Source organism: Solanum tuberosum, unplaced genomic scaffold, assembly GCF_000226075.1.
Source record: "Solanum tuberosum cultivar DM 1-3 516 R44 unplaced genomic scaffold, SolTub_3.0 scf00049, whole genome shotgun sequence".
Classification (NCBI taxonomy): domain Eukaryota; kingdom Viridiplantae; phylum Streptophyta; class Magnoliopsida; order Solanales; family Solanaceae; genus Solanum; species Solanum tuberosum.
The window spans coordinates 783,921-799,866 of record NW_006238974.1 but is presented as its reverse complement, the minus strand read 5'-3'; the positions used below and the strand labels follow the sequence as shown (position 1 = coordinate 799,866).

Genomic DNA, 15,946 nt, shown 5'->3' with positions numbered 1-15,946 from the left:
GTAATCTTCAAACTGCAAATCAATAGTTAAATTTCAAAAAATCAATATAATGTATGAAGGGTAGTCATGTGAAACTATCAGTCTTGAGGTAATATACTCACCTCAAGTAGATCAAGTAGTAAAAGAGAAGAGGAAGAGAGACAAAAGGTGAATTTATGGTCGAATTTGGAGAAAATGAGAAAAAGAAAGAGGCTTGGTGGGAAGTGATGAGTCATTGTGATGTTTTTGATGGAATGTGGGTGAAAGATGATGCTAACCCTATGTATGAACCTGAAATTGTTATCAAAATGGAAGGCCTGATAATGGTTAACAGAACTTTAGATGGCAGCCTAAGCACTGTAATATTCCTGGACCCTACATATATCATGAGTTGTGTACAAGTCTGTCCTCTTTTATTTTTATGCATTGCTAGGCTTAATTTTGGTAATGTTCTTTTTGTAAAACAGTATTACTTCACTTTTCAGGTTGAATGCCAAAGAAATGTTGGAGCTTTTGAGTGGAAAGCGATTAGTCTATATCGGTGACTCTCTGAAAAGGATATGTGGGAATCAATGCATGGTTTGTCTGCTCAGAAATTCTGTTGAAGACAAGAATAGAGTTTTTGAGGTATCTGGAAGAGAGACTTTCTAGAAAGAGGGTGCTTATTCTTTTATATTCGCAGTAAGTTTCATAATTTCACTTGTCTTCCGTTCCCAATAATGTCACTGTACATGATGCATCTAAATTGCTCGATAAAAGAAGTCAATTAGGCAAAGTGACCAAGCTAACTTAACAAATAAGATGTCTTCCATTATATGTCGGAATTAACTTGGTTCTTGTTGTTTCAATATATAAACGACAAAGCTTTTAAAAACTTAAATGAAACAAATAATGTCATACCATAACTAGGTATCATTTTTCCTAAGTTTGTTGGGAGTACAATACTTACCTGCAATTATAGGTTTGTTGTTCATACAATAAATTGTTCATATGACTGGCAAACTCAAAAAAGAAGAATAACAAAAACAATACAAACAATGAGGAGAGACCTAAGACACCTCAAGAACAAATGGATCAGGCAGATTCCCAGAAAAGTCAGAGTCATACAGGTAAAATTATTATTACTCACAACTCTTGTATTGATCTTGTTAAACCAAATCAGTCCAATAGTCCAGGTACAGTAATAATAATCCTTTTTTGGGCTATACCATAGTCTCCCGATCCTCTGACTGCCTAAAAATCATAATCATGTCGTGTAAGACCTAATAAGGGTGATCAACTAAGAACTGAACAACAGAATATGTAGTCGACTGATAGCAAAAATAATTCAACATAACAGATAGATTCAAGGCAGCATCATTACCAAGAAGAAGAGCCCAATCAGCAGGAAGAACAGTGTCAAACTCAAAAAAAGAATAATAACAAAAACAATACAAACAGGGGTCCTAATGTAGTCGATTCAAGTAAAGAAATTGATATTCATCAATTAAAGTAACATTAGCAAATAGACTAATCAATTTAATCAATTCCCTAAAATCAATAGCAGGCATAAACACACTTAGTAAATACAGAAAAAAATACTTTCATAAAATCACAAATCGTCACAATTGTTTGAATACCTGGGAATCAAAATATTTGTAGGATGAGATGAATCCAGTAAAACCTACAAGAAAATATAAATTAAGAACTAAATTGTGAAACCTTGAAACTTCACATGGTTCCGAAAATCAATATTTTTTCAATTAGTTAACAGAACTTAACCCCAAAATCCTACCAGTGACTATGTAATCAAAGGTTTGTTTCAGTAAGATCATGAGTTAGTATGAAATAAAAACCTTAGGATTACCTGTGGATGGAGATGGCTACCATGAATTTCTTTGATTGAGCGATGTGTTGAGGGCCTGAGGCGATATACAAATAACTCTAGACTTAAGCAGGAGTAGGGTTTTTTTATAGAGGGAAAAGTTAATCGCATGAAAAACTAGAGGGAATAGTTAATAAATTTTCTTTTACTTTAATAAACTTAAAATGAATGTTTTATTTTTAAGCTAAATAAGATGAAAGTTTAATTTTTAAAACATACGACACAATCATGAAAATGCACACACAATAATATTTAAGCTAAATAAGATGGAAATTTTATTTTTAAGAATGAATAACTAATGCTTGCAAAGAAACTGTAAAAAAAAAAAAAAAAAATAGGGTGAGGGTATTTTGTAAACAAACAACTTATCCGCAAAAATTATACAATGAATATTAGTTTGAATATGACAAACCAAACAAGCAATAAAAACTAATCTCAGCATAACTTATCCCAACATAACTTATCACAGTATAACTTATCCCAGCATAACTAATCCCAGCATAACTAGTATTCAAACCAAACGACTCCTAAAAGATATCTTTTAGCGGCTATAGTATAGATGCCGCTAATATTCATCCAATAAAATTATTTTCATGCAGATGGAGATAACGAAGTTTAGGAAGAATAGCAAGCTCCTTAGATATTTCACCTTTCAAATTATTAAAACTTTACAGCTAAGGAGTGTTAAATTCTACATCCCCCAATAAATTGACGTAGCAGTAGATACCATTGCAGTTCATAAGACATCTGTAAATCGCAATATAGGATGATGGAAAAAGAGGAAACTGAACTCCAACAACACAAAGACACCCTACTGCAAACACCAAGACACCAAGACAAAGGAAAACAAGTTGTTGTTAGTGACAAACCTCAGCAACATCTCAGATGACTTAGCTTTTATTTTTTAAAATGACATCTTTGGAGCTATTAACCATGATAATATTCAGTCATTGTACATCTTGTACTTCTGTTAAAAACAAAACTTCAACAGAGCAAATATTAAAGAAGTTGAATCCCAAAAAGAGAACAATGACAAGCATAAAATCGAAGAGACCACGCAAGATTCAGGTATGACTGTTGAAACTTTTTCTGATAATCAAAATTTGCTTCAGCAAAAAGAGATGTATATGGATATGAACTGCAAAAAAGATCTAGAGGCCTTAACTAGTGAAATAGAAGAGGGCTGGAAACATGTGAAAAAGAAGAAAGGAAAAAGGAAAAACAATGAGGAGACTAACCAGGTAAAACAAACAACAACTAAACAAGATGAAGGAAAAAAAAACATTTGGACGTTAACAGTAGCAAACATGAGAACAACAACATGTTCAATCACCTTGTTGTACAGGAGATGATGGACTTAAACATTGAGAATAATGATGTGAACGAGGACAAGGATCACGAGCAATAAAACGAACAAAACACATTGTTTCCTAACAGAAGTACAAGATGGGACAGAGACCGGCAAAGCTATGTTATCAACTCTTTCAAGCATTTACATCACTATATTATAGCAGATTGCAGCAGCTATATAAACACAGGTCATTATTTGCAGATTTTACAAGTTAGGCTCGTACATTTGACAAGCACCATGGAATTAATAAATGGATAGAATAATGTGGGAGATCATTAACACTGACTGGACCAAAACAATTCATTCTACTATTAAAACCGAAATACCAACAAGAAGGATCTTCTGTGAAAATTCAAACTAATTATCGTTCAGGAAAATGGACAGGTACCATACGAAAAGAAAAAACCAGAAACCAGTAACTGACAAACTTGATTGATATTCCTCTATTATAGATAACAAACACTAGGGAAATTATAAATTGACTAAACAAAAATTGAAATCAATAAGCTTAAGATTCGTCCTACTCTTCAAAATCTGTATCAGCATAGCATATAGGCGGAGGCATGCACTATAACAATCATTCATCCCGTTTTACCAGCAAAACTATACGAATGTTTTAGATAACCCCCCCCCCTAAACCTTGAGGTCTGGGAATGTTGTCACTACCCGACTATTTTCAGAAAAATATAGATGACGTATCATTACATGTTCTACTGACCAAAAGAACTTGTTTCTAAATTGCACCTGTAATGTCCTCCTTCAACTTGTTTCAGATAACTAGTTAGGATTAGGAGTTTCAAAATTTCCTATATAGCTAAATTACAAAATAACTACAGCCCATTCCTTGGTAAATGTTCCTACTTTGAAACCATCAGCATGGGCAAGTCAACATCATATATCTACAACAAGCTCTGAATCTATTGTGTGCGTCTAACCCACACATCACGAGTTGTGCTTTTTTCACAGTTTCCACTAGACTAAATCCCTGGAGCTTCAGGAAGTTTGACTTGTTGATCAGACCTTAGATAATAATTCATCTAAAAGCAGCTATAGAATTAAAAAAGAGGCATCAACATGCTTTCCCAAAGAAAAAAAATGCCAACAAGACAAAGCATGCTACATCAAACTTCTCCATTTATGTTATATTATTAACATTATGAAGGGCAAGGTATAGTCACATGCTTTCCTAGTTGAGTTAGGATTCATGGCACACAACTATGATTCTCAATCCGTTGATGATTCAAGTGATATAGTTTCTATTGAAGCCACTAATTTGAAGAAAGTTAAATCACAACTGTCTAATCTCCAATTGAATTCTCTGGAATCTGGATGTTAAACTATAGTACAATTTATTTTACTCCATCAAAAAATGTTGCAGATTTCAGACCATACTCCAGGCTTTTGACAGAAATACTCGGAGTAAGCTAATTTAATTCATTTTTTGGCAAATACCAGCATAGACAACTAATCCATGAAAAGTACAATAAAGTTCGCCTAATTCTACCACAAAATACACGAAAAGGGTAGACTAATGTAGTTGAATATTTAGCAAATTTGATAATTTCGAAATTTTCATCCACAAAAAGAAGAATCAAATTAACCTAATTCTACCTCCATTTATCTATACAAATAGCAAACAAATAAACTTACCTAGTGAACACAATCAGAAATTTGTACAAAACTTTTCGATCTATGAAGATTGAGATTAGGAAATCCAAAAAAGTGAGAGAAGTGAATTTTTTTTACCTTAAAATGGATATTCTGATTCCAAATCTAGTGAGCTAGCTAATGCATGCAAAGTTGTAGAAATGGCTAAGAAATGGCGGAGGAATGACAGAGTGACCGTCGCCGCCACCGGCAGTTTACCAGTGTTATCGGCGCAGTTCACCATCGCCGCCACCGGCAGACCAAGTGACATTCTGAACTTGTTCCTGGTGGAACCTCCTCGTCCTCGTTTCGACATCCCGACCCGTGTTGTTCTTCACGATCGCAAAAAATCTGAAAGCTATAGAGAGATGATGGAAGTGAAAGAAGAAGATATGTGTGTTAAATGAATCGTCATTTTGGGAATTTTGCTCAAAAATAGTTTTTTTTTTGTAGATAAAGCGCTATTTAGCTTAACAAATACCATAGATATAATCATGTTTTTATTTATATAAAAAAAAAATATCTAAAGGTTATAGAAAGTATATACCAATTAAAATACTGAAAATAGAATTACTGAACTGAACATAATTTTTTGGTATTTTCATATTTGGGATGGTATTCGGAAGTAAAGTTTTAGAATTACGATATTTGGGTTTGGATGAGACACTAGTATTCGATATTTTTCGAATACAGAATTATTTACTTAATGAATGTCATATATCAACAGGTTCATAGCTCATTAGTACAAAAAAGAAAGTTAAATACTACATAAGCAACTCAAATATATATATATATATATATATATCTTTTAGTTGTATCAATTTTAATTTTTTTGATGTCTTCTTACTTGTTTATCTTTTACTAGTATACGTGCCCGCGCGATGTGCGGATGACAACAAAAGGGAAAAAATACATTATACAATAAGCACGAACTACTTTATAAAACTAAAGAGTACTTCTAAAGTAATATTGCTACAAAAAGTTAAATATAACACAAATAGTTAAACAATAACACTATGAAATATTCAAAAGTCTAATTTGGTTTAAGACAAATATACTAATTAAGTTAAAATGTTAGCATATTTTACTCATAATTTGATGTCTTCATTACATTGGATGAATAGCAAGTATATTAAAAAATAGTTACGCTAAATATGGAAAACACTCATTACAACAACAATAACCTACAATTAGGGGTGTTCACGGTTTGGATAAAAACCGATCCAAACCGAAAAACCAAACCAAACCGATAAAATAAAACCTATTTTACTTGGGTTTGGTTTGGTTTGGTTTTAGATTTTTCAAAAACGATAGTATTTGGTTTGGTTATGGTTTTATTCGAAAAAAATCGAAGAAATAACCGAACCGAACCGATGAATTATATACATATATTTTATTAATATACATACTTAAAATATTGTTTTTATAAACAATTTTAAAGATCTTATACATATTTTCATTAAAATTTCTTTATAATTTACTTATTGAAAGCAAAAATGCCCAAGATGAAACATTTATCTTATTGATTTCATGTATATGAGTGTCTATGTCAATTCTTTGTGGGACTGAAAATGTTATTGTCTCTTCCTTCTAGGCCAATATAGTGAATTTTAAAGCTTTATTGATAGTAAATTTAGTGATCGAAAGTTCAGTAATTTAAGTCATTCTAACTATTTTTCGTTTTGAATGGATTGTTGTCACTTTTTTTACATTTTAAATGAATTGTTTCTTTTATTTTTGTGTATGGTTAATAACCGAATCAAACCAAACCGAAACCAATAATCAGCAAACCGATAAATGTATATTATATTTGGTTTCATTTGGTTTTGATAATTTTAAAACCGATTAAGTTGGTTTGGGTTTGCTTTTGGTTTTGACCAATAACCGATCCAAACCAACCCGTGAACACCCCTACCTACAATGCTAAAATCTCATACACAAAGCTTTATATTAGATTATTTATTTATTATTTATTATTAGTAATTTAATTGTTTTTTATTTTATTTTGAATCGAAAGTTTCCTCTTTCTACTATAGGCATGTTATCCGGATAGATTTAATAAAAATAATACTCTACCCATTCACCCTACGAAAACCCACAGTTTTTTTTTTATTGACAATCAGTTTTTAAATTTTTATTTTTATTAGATTATTAATTTATTATTTCTTTTGGATCGAAAGTATTTTCTTTATTTTATTAAATTGGGCATGTTATCTGGATAGAATTTAGTGAATTTAAAAAATGAAAAAACCTACCCCAATTCCCTTACACAATCAACCGTTTCTCTTTTTGGTTATTTAAATTTTAAATATATTTTTTAAAAATAAAGAATAAAAATAGTTTTTAGTTACCTGAAACTAATTTTTAAAATTGTTTTAAAATAATATATATTTAATTATTCTAATTTTTATATTAATTATTTAAAAATATGATTTTTGTGGTGGTGACACGTAGGTGTTTTTTCCTCTCCTATTATATATAGATAGATTATATCGTGCATCCACATAGAAAAATAGAAATAATTTGAGTGATAATATTAACAATCAGCAACAAATTATTTATTACCGAATACTATAACAAACCGAAGGTTGATTTACCAAATACCAAATACCTAACCGAAATTTAAAATTTTGATATTTGGTATCTACTTTTAACTACCAATTTCGAGTTACTGAATATATCAGAAATTTAGAAATCTCGAACATCCACCCTAAGACTAATTATACAATAGCTTGCCAAAAGTTAGGATTGGCAAAATTAAGCTCATTCTCCCAATCCGTTTAAGTTTGGATATGTTATTGATCCGCTTATTTATTAGGTTAACTCATTTCAATCCATTAAAATTTAGGTGATATGTAACAAATATTGAATCAACCGAAATCTTGTCAAAATATTCTTAAAGAACTTTTTTTAAAATTTGATATGTTATATATTTCCATTATAAAGAAAGATAATAATTTTATTAGGAAAAAGAACAATAAAATAAGTAAAACATAGTAAAATTTGGGTTCTATAATTGGGACTCGCCTGTACAACCTTAATTATTTGTTGTTTTTATGATAAATATATTTTTATATTAAAAATTTACATTTTATAAATACAATTTTTTATTTATGATTATATTATAAGTTGAATTTATTTGCGTAATTATTATGTTTATTTATATTTTGATTTCTCTTAAAATGTTCACTTCACTACTAAATTACATATTTTTCATTAAATTGTTTATTACTCACTTAATAATTATATTTTATCTATAATTAAAGTGTGGATAACTTTAATAATAAATTTTCTTTTACTTTAATAAACTTAAAACGAAAGTCTTAATTTTTAAGCTAAATAAGATGAAAGTTTTACTTTTAAACTAAATAAGATGAAAGTTTTATTTTTAAGCTTAAATAAGATGAAAATCTTATTTTTAAGCTAAATAAGATGAACATTTTATTTTTAAGCTAAATAGGATGAAAGTTTAATTTTTAACTTATATAAGATGAAAGTTTAATTTCTAAAACATACGGCACAATCATGGAAATGCACACACAAAAATATTTAAGCTAAATAAGATGCAAATGTTATTTTAAAGAATGAATAACTAATGCTTGGAAAGAAAATGTAAAAAAAAATAGTTTAAATAGGGTGAGGGTATTTTGTAAACAAACAGCTTATCCTCAAAAATTATACAATGAATATTAGTTTGGTGTTCACGTAAAAAATTATGTAATACAACGCAAACAACTACTATAGAGAGTATTTTTGTAGAAGATAAAAGTTTGGTGTCATCCCAAATAATGAGATTTGGTCCAAACACTAGAAAAAACTAGTATTTGGGAATTTGGGAATTTGGGATATTTGCCAAAAATATTTACCAAATAATGTAAAAATTTATGAACAAACACTATTTGCTAAAAAATTTCCCAAATATTTACAAGTGTGCCTTATAAATACTCATTAAAAAATAAGCTAAAATAACGAGTTCCCTCCAATAACTTTTTGCCCGAATTTCAGAAAATAAGAGTACTACCATATTTTTGGCTAAAATAATAAGCTCCCCCCATATTTTCTATTTCCCCCAATTTCTAAGAAAACAAGTGCCCTAAATTTCATTCAAAGGTTTCTGTTCAATCAGTTTAGCTAAGTCGCTTATTCTCAATTCTCCATTCTTATGCGTTTATCTGATTTATGACTTGGAAATTTCATCCATGGTAACTTTAAGTCTCCTTGTTTGGTGGACAAAAGTGTTGGAACTCTTGATGATTTTGGAAAATGGAAATAAAACAAGGTTTCTTCTCAGCCTTTGAGGAAGAGGTGGTGCGGGTTATCGTCAGGTAGGTCAGGAGCGATGAGTCCGCCGAGAAGTGGGTCACCCATCACTACTTTGCTTCAGAGGAAGAACATCGGCTTCATTGACTCTGTTTCAGGTAGGGTTTTGATATTTCTCACAAATTTGGGCAATTTCTGAAAAAATTTCTCCTTCACAACCTTTTGTGATAATATGTGTGTGAAAGAGGAGTTGTTCTTTGTGTGAATTTGTTTGGGGAATTTAAATATCGAGTTAAATTTCTTCAAAATTTTTGATATATTTATATAAATTTTTATATGATTTTTTCAGTAATTTCTGTTTCGACTTGTTTCTATATTTGTAGAATTGAAACTTAAATTAAGAAGCAATAGTTTTAATCTTAGGTCTACTCGTTTTATGTAGTGTAATAGAGTTTGTATTTTCCTTCTTATGAACCTTCATGTAGGAGCTTTGTCACTTTGTCTTTCAATGGCTTGATAATTTCTTCTTTTTCGTGTTTTCGGAGTAATTAGTATGATTTGTTTGATATGAGGAAATATCAGTAAGGAATTTAAATTATTGTTACACATGTGCAATCATATCTATAAACATGTTTGCTACCCATGCGAGGATTTCAATTGAGTATATAGTTTGAAGGGGTGTTGATTCATTATAACAGGTTATTTATCTAATGATTCGAAGGAATTTAAGATTTGTTTCTGAACTATAACTATGATTTGTCATGTTGCTTGAAGTTCTGATACAATTTAGAATTTTGAATTCTTGAGCTGACTTCTTGTCATTGTCGTTATGCAATCTGAATCCAGAAGAGAATTTTGCAAAGGAATGTTGTTTCTTTATTAATTCTAGATGGATCTAATTAAGAAGTTGTTGTCATAAAAATATATTGTGTTGCTGCTATAACTAAGTATTGATATGAATATTTTAGATTGCAAGTTCCTTTTTAAAGAGAAATTCTGAGTGTGAAAACAAATAGTGGTACTGAGATTAACTAGAAGGATTTCGAAGTCCAGTTTTAGTGTGTGTTGTAATTGTTCATTATCTATTTCATGACCATTTCCCTGCAATAGGTTGTGAATAGCTTTGGTTCTACAGAATTTTATGTCTTTATCTAGTTTTTATTAAAATTTTGCATTGTTATTAGCCTGATTTTCTTCTGTCATGTTATTTCATGAACTTGATTGAGATTTATAAAGAGACATAACACTTCAATATTTAGGACTCCTACCATTTGGGACACCATCTTTGCTCATGTTGATATGTTCTTTTCAATTCTTGTGGTTGTAATGTCAAAACTTTGTTCCTTTAAGTTGTATAATAATATGCGAAAGTTCTTATATTTTTTAGTTGAAACTTAAAATTTACCTTCTTGTTTGAAAGACTTAGAAAAGTTCTCATCCAAAATACTAGGAAGGAAATGACATCTTACTTATCATTTTGGTTCGATCGAAAAACCATATTTAGATAAAAGTCTGTTTCAATACGTTCAACACCTTGTTTAAAGAGGTGCACATGACTCAGTCCACATGGTTGATACAAGATACACAGATCAGGGATGAGCTGCACATTTCCATATTCCAAAAGTTTATTCCTGTTTGTAGATCTTTTCTTGGACGGTTTAGGAGCCATATAGAAAGTAGAAGACATTCAGAAAACTATATCAAGTAAACGGTGGAGGACCTAGAGAATGTTGTCTTAGTTTTCTTTGAGGGGTACGCTGGGTCACAACACTTTAGAAGATCTCAGTTAAAGAATATTAGTTTCAACAGTTAGTACTCTAGGACATTTTTTGAATTTTTTTCATCGAGTTATTCAGGGACTGAGGTTATGGCATTCTAGTGTTTCTCGAGTTTCTGCTTTCAATTTCAGTATTCAGGGTAATGAGCTGCTGAAAATATTAGGAAGATCAACTCTATCTATCAAGAAGGGTCAGTGCCTCATGCCTCTGAATGCTCTGCCCTGTAAGCATGTTGTGGTATTTCTTTCATACTCTTACGCTTTATCCATAACTGGACTATTGTATTGATTTCTTTCTTGAAATTTTATCATAATCACGATTTTGTTAACTTGGGTCCAGAATTTAGTTTAGATTAGATGACTTCTACATTGCTACGATATTGACCTTTGTAATATCATCTTGTAAGTTTATCTTAAATACACTACTACGACGATGTTGCTTACTACTGTCTTCTTATTGTTTTTAAATCTGTCTTTCTCATAAATGAAACAATTTTTCGTGAATTTTTAAATTTTACATGGGAAATTCGTGGGGAATGACTAATTATCTCACTGTTTGATGTATGACCATGCAGATTCCTTGGATTGTTTGTTGTTAGTTTGTACTTATTTTGTTTTCTCAGCTTAGACGACTAGTGCGGTGGTTCTTATTAAGCTATTCTGGGTAAAAGTTACTAACTAGTTCTGTTGATATGATTTTCTCAATCATGGAATGCTTGAACTGGACATATATCATGAAAGTTGTGCCGGACAACAGGCCTTCTGGTTGAAACTATGATGTGTGTTGCATCTGATGGTCAAAACTTACAAGGTGTGCCTTCTAATGTTACTGATCTTTTTTCTACCTCTTCACACACCATGTACTCCATGTTTCTAATGTATCAGTTTCCAACATATCATGTATTACATAAAAGAGAAAGAATAGAGTCAAAGGTGCAAAATCTTTTTGAGATACAAGAGATTTTCTGCCTAGTGGAATTAGTATGATTGTTAATACCTTAGACTTTGGGTTTATGGCTAATCATTTCACATGTAGCTTATTGGTATGTTTCCCTAGAGGATCTCGAGCCCTTGTGTATTTTCAAATGTGCTCGTCTTTAATATTGATTTATCGTGTATAACCATGCAGTCGTATTAATATGCGTATCTTAGTGACACTTCTACAATGAGCTTGTCCTTCACTTGTAGGTTAATAACTTGATATATAGTATGCCAAACTATATTGCCTTTTTCAATGATTACGTATGCATTGTGATGAAGTGTATGTACCTCTTAGCTAATCTTTGCTTCACAATATTTACATTTGATGTACTATCAGAACAGTCAATGGACTGATTTCCCTGAAAACATTGTGTCAATGGCTAAGAAAGATCTTCGGATAAAGAGATCTGGGACGGAGGTGGTGTTCAATGGTAATAACTATGTGCTAGATTTCTTCCATATGATGCTATTGGACCTGAAGTCAGGTATGCAGCAACCTATTGCATGGATTGATGAAGCAGGCAAATGTGTTTTCCGAAAAGTCTTTGCTTATTGCGATGAGTTGCATGGCTTCCTTCTTTGAAAGGAAGGAATACGAGTATTATGAAGTATGGGCTTGCTATTTGTTATCCATCCAGAACCAACTCCAGTTACGACATTGGTGTTCATCTTTTCCCTGCTATTTGTAGTGAGATCAGGTAGTGTTGTTTCCACCTTTTGATTTTCAGTCAAACTGATTTTTTGTGCAATATGGACAAAGTTGAAGAAGGACATTACAGGTGCATTTTAGAAACAAGTTCTTTTGGTTAGTAGAACATGTAATGATACGTCAGCTATATTTTTCTGAAAATAGTTGGGTAGTGACAACATTCACAGACCTCAAGGTTTGGGGGGGGGGGGTTTTATCTGAAACATTCGTATAGTTTTACTGGTAAAACGGGATGAATGATTGTTGTAGTGCATGCCTCTGCCTATATGCTATGCTGATACAGATTTTGAAGAGTAGGACAAGTCTTAAGCTTATTGATTTCATTTTGTTTAGTCAATTTATAAGTTCCCTAGTGTTTGTCATCTATAATAGAGGAATATCAATCAAGTTTGTCAATTACTAGTTTCTGGTTTTTTCTTTTCGTATGGTACCTGTCCATTTTCCTGAACGATAATTAGTTTGAATTTTCACAGAAAATCCTTCTTGTTGGTATTCCGGTTTTCATAGTAGAATGAATTTTTTTTTGTCCAGTCAGTGTCAATGATCTCCCACATTATTCTATCCATTTATTAATTCCATGGTGCTAGTCAAATGTACGAGCCTAACCTGTAAAATCTGTAAATAATGACATGTGTTTATATAGCTGTTGCAATCTGCTATAATCTAGTGATGTAAATTCTTGAAAGAGTTGATAACACAGCTTTGCCGGTCTTTGTCCCATCTTGCACTTCTGTTAGGAAACAATGTGTTTTTTTCATTTTATTGCTCGTGATCCTTGTTCTCGGTCACATCATTATTATCAATGTTTAAGTCCATCATCTCCGGTACAGCAAGGTGATTGAACATGTTGTTGTTCTCATGTTTGCTACTGTTAATGTCCGAATGCTTTTTTTTCCTTCATCTTGTTTAGTTGTTGTTTCACCTGGTTAGTCTCCTCATTGTTTTTCCTTTTTCCTTTCTTCTTTTCCACATGTTTTCAGCCCTCTTCTATTTCACTAGTTAAGGCTTGTAGATCTTTTTTGAAGTTCATATCCATATGCATCTCTTTTTGCTGAAGCAAACTCTGCTTTCCATATGTTTCCAGCCCTCTTCTATTTCACTAGTTAAGGCTTGTAGATCTTTTTTGAAGTTCATATCCATATGCATCTCTTTTTGCTGAAGCAAACTCTGATTATCAGAAAAAGTTTCAGCAGTCATACCTGGATTTTGCATGGTCTCTTCGATTTTATGCTTGTCATTGTTGTTCTCTTTTTGGGATTCAACTTCTTTAATATTTGCTCTGTTCAAGTTTTGTTTTTAACAGAAGTACAAGATGTAACAATGACTGAATACTATCATGGTTAATAGCTCCAAAGATGTCATTTAAAAAAATAAAAGCTAAGTCATTTGAGATGTTGCCGAGGTTTGTCACTAACAACAACTTGTTTTCCTTTGTCTTGGTGTCTTGGTGTTTGCAGTAGAGTGTCTTGGTGTTGTTGGAGTTGAGTTTTCCTCTTTTTCCATCCATCCTATATTGCGTATTTATAGATGTCTTATGAACTGCAATGGTATCTACTGCTACGTCGATTTATTGGGGGATGTAGAATCTAACACTCCTTAGCCGTAAAGTGGGACACTCTTTTAGGACTCGAGTACTTGCACTGAATTATCTCAGGATCAAGCTGTGAGATTAGTCCTAGTAGAAGTGTCTGCTGAAATAAAATGTGAAATAGCTCTGCATTTTCACATGTAGTAAGATAAAGATTTCTAGTTATAATTATTTAATCATTTGGAAATTAATCATCAGTAATTTCAGCTCATCTGGAAAGAAAATAACATAACAATTACATTTAATCTTAGACTTGGGAGAAACTCATATACACTATACCCATTAAGATACCCTTCTCACTTGTTTTAGAGAAAACTGCAATATTGCTTCCCTTTCATATTACCACTCTCTCAACTTCCACTTGCCAGTACTAGGTAACCAAATAATTTTATTATAGTGATTTATTTGTGATCGAAGTGACTTGATTGTATAAATATCTTTTACGATGTTAAGTAACTGTGCTGGTAAACTGAGTCTAAGATGTGTGTGGCACTCCACACTTTTTCCTTTAGGAAGATGGAGGGAAAAAAAAAGCAAAAAGAGACATGAAGTTCATGTCTCTTTTTTGGGTTATAGTAACTTTATACTTTTATTATACAAGACCCTTCACTCCAACAGAACTTCTATAACTGCTGCAATCTGATTTGTTGTACATGATTTGTTTTGATTGTTAATTTCTTTTTAAATGTGTAGGGAAATGGAGGTGATCAAATTTGAAGGGTCGCCACAAGTCAATTTGATCTCATTGAAGTGGAAGTGGATAATGATGAGTTTTTGAACTATTGTAAAAATTGTTGTGAAATCTATTCATTGCTAGAATATATTGAACTATTGTAAGAGTACTTTTTGAACTATTGTGTACACATATTTAGAATATTGCTTTATAAGTATGTGTATGTACACAAGATATACTATATTTTGAAGTTTATTGCAAATCTATATATTTTAATTACTTATTAGCTAATTTAATGTTTGAGATTATTTATTGCAAAACGATATTGGTGTTTTTTAATTAGAAATTGTGGCATATAAATATTTTATAGCCAAAATAATATTACCACACTTAAAAGTGTAGCCAAAGGACTGTAAATTGATGTATGCACATGGGCAAGGATGAAGTGTTGTCATACATAAGATAGAAAAGGCAACACTTTAAAATCGTGGTTAATAAGGAAGCAAAGGCCACACTTGGCTTATGGATTATAAATTTTAGCATGTACATAAGAAAACTTAAACTTAATAAGTGTTGTTGCAGCTGAGACATAAAAGGTGACACTTTTAAAGTGTGACCAATAACAGCAGTTCAGGTACTTTAATGGTCGGGTTTCAATTTATATATAGTGACTATGGTAGTCGGCAAGTATTTTTCGACGCTCAGTCTGCCGTCTACTCAAAAGTAGTCGGAAAGTCATCGAAAAACTCCATTTTCCGACTACATTCCGACCAATTTTGAAGTCGGCAAACAACGAAATTCTAGTAGTGTAATATATTCGACATTTGTATTAAATGTCGCTATTTTAGCAACACTTTTGCTAAAAGTCGCTAAAATCAATGACATTTTACAACAAATCTCACTATTTTAGTGACATTTTTTCTAAATGTCACTAAAATCAATGACATTTTGCAGTAAATGTCATAACATATTCGACGTTTATATTAAATGTCACTATTTAAGCGATATTTTTTCTAAATGTCACTAAAACCAATGACATTTTGTAATAAATGTCATATTATATTCAACATTTGTAGCAAATGTCGTCATTTAAATGACATTTTCGCTAAATGTCGCT

The 15,946-nt window shown here is 31.5% G+C and overlaps 1 long non-coding RNA gene across 1 annotated transcript; it reads left to right on the top strand.

The window, feature by feature from the left end:
• Window positions 1-8,829: 8,829 nt before the first annotated feature.
• LOC102593098 (uncharacterized) lies at window positions 8,830-13,628 on the top strand. The gene is made up of 3 exons (XR_001473052.1): window positions 8,830-9,259; window positions 9,800-11,689; window positions 12,197-13,628. It is a non-coding gene; the product is annotated as an uncharacterized lncRNA (long non-coding RNA).
• Window positions 13,629-15,946: the final 2,318 nt, after the last annotated feature.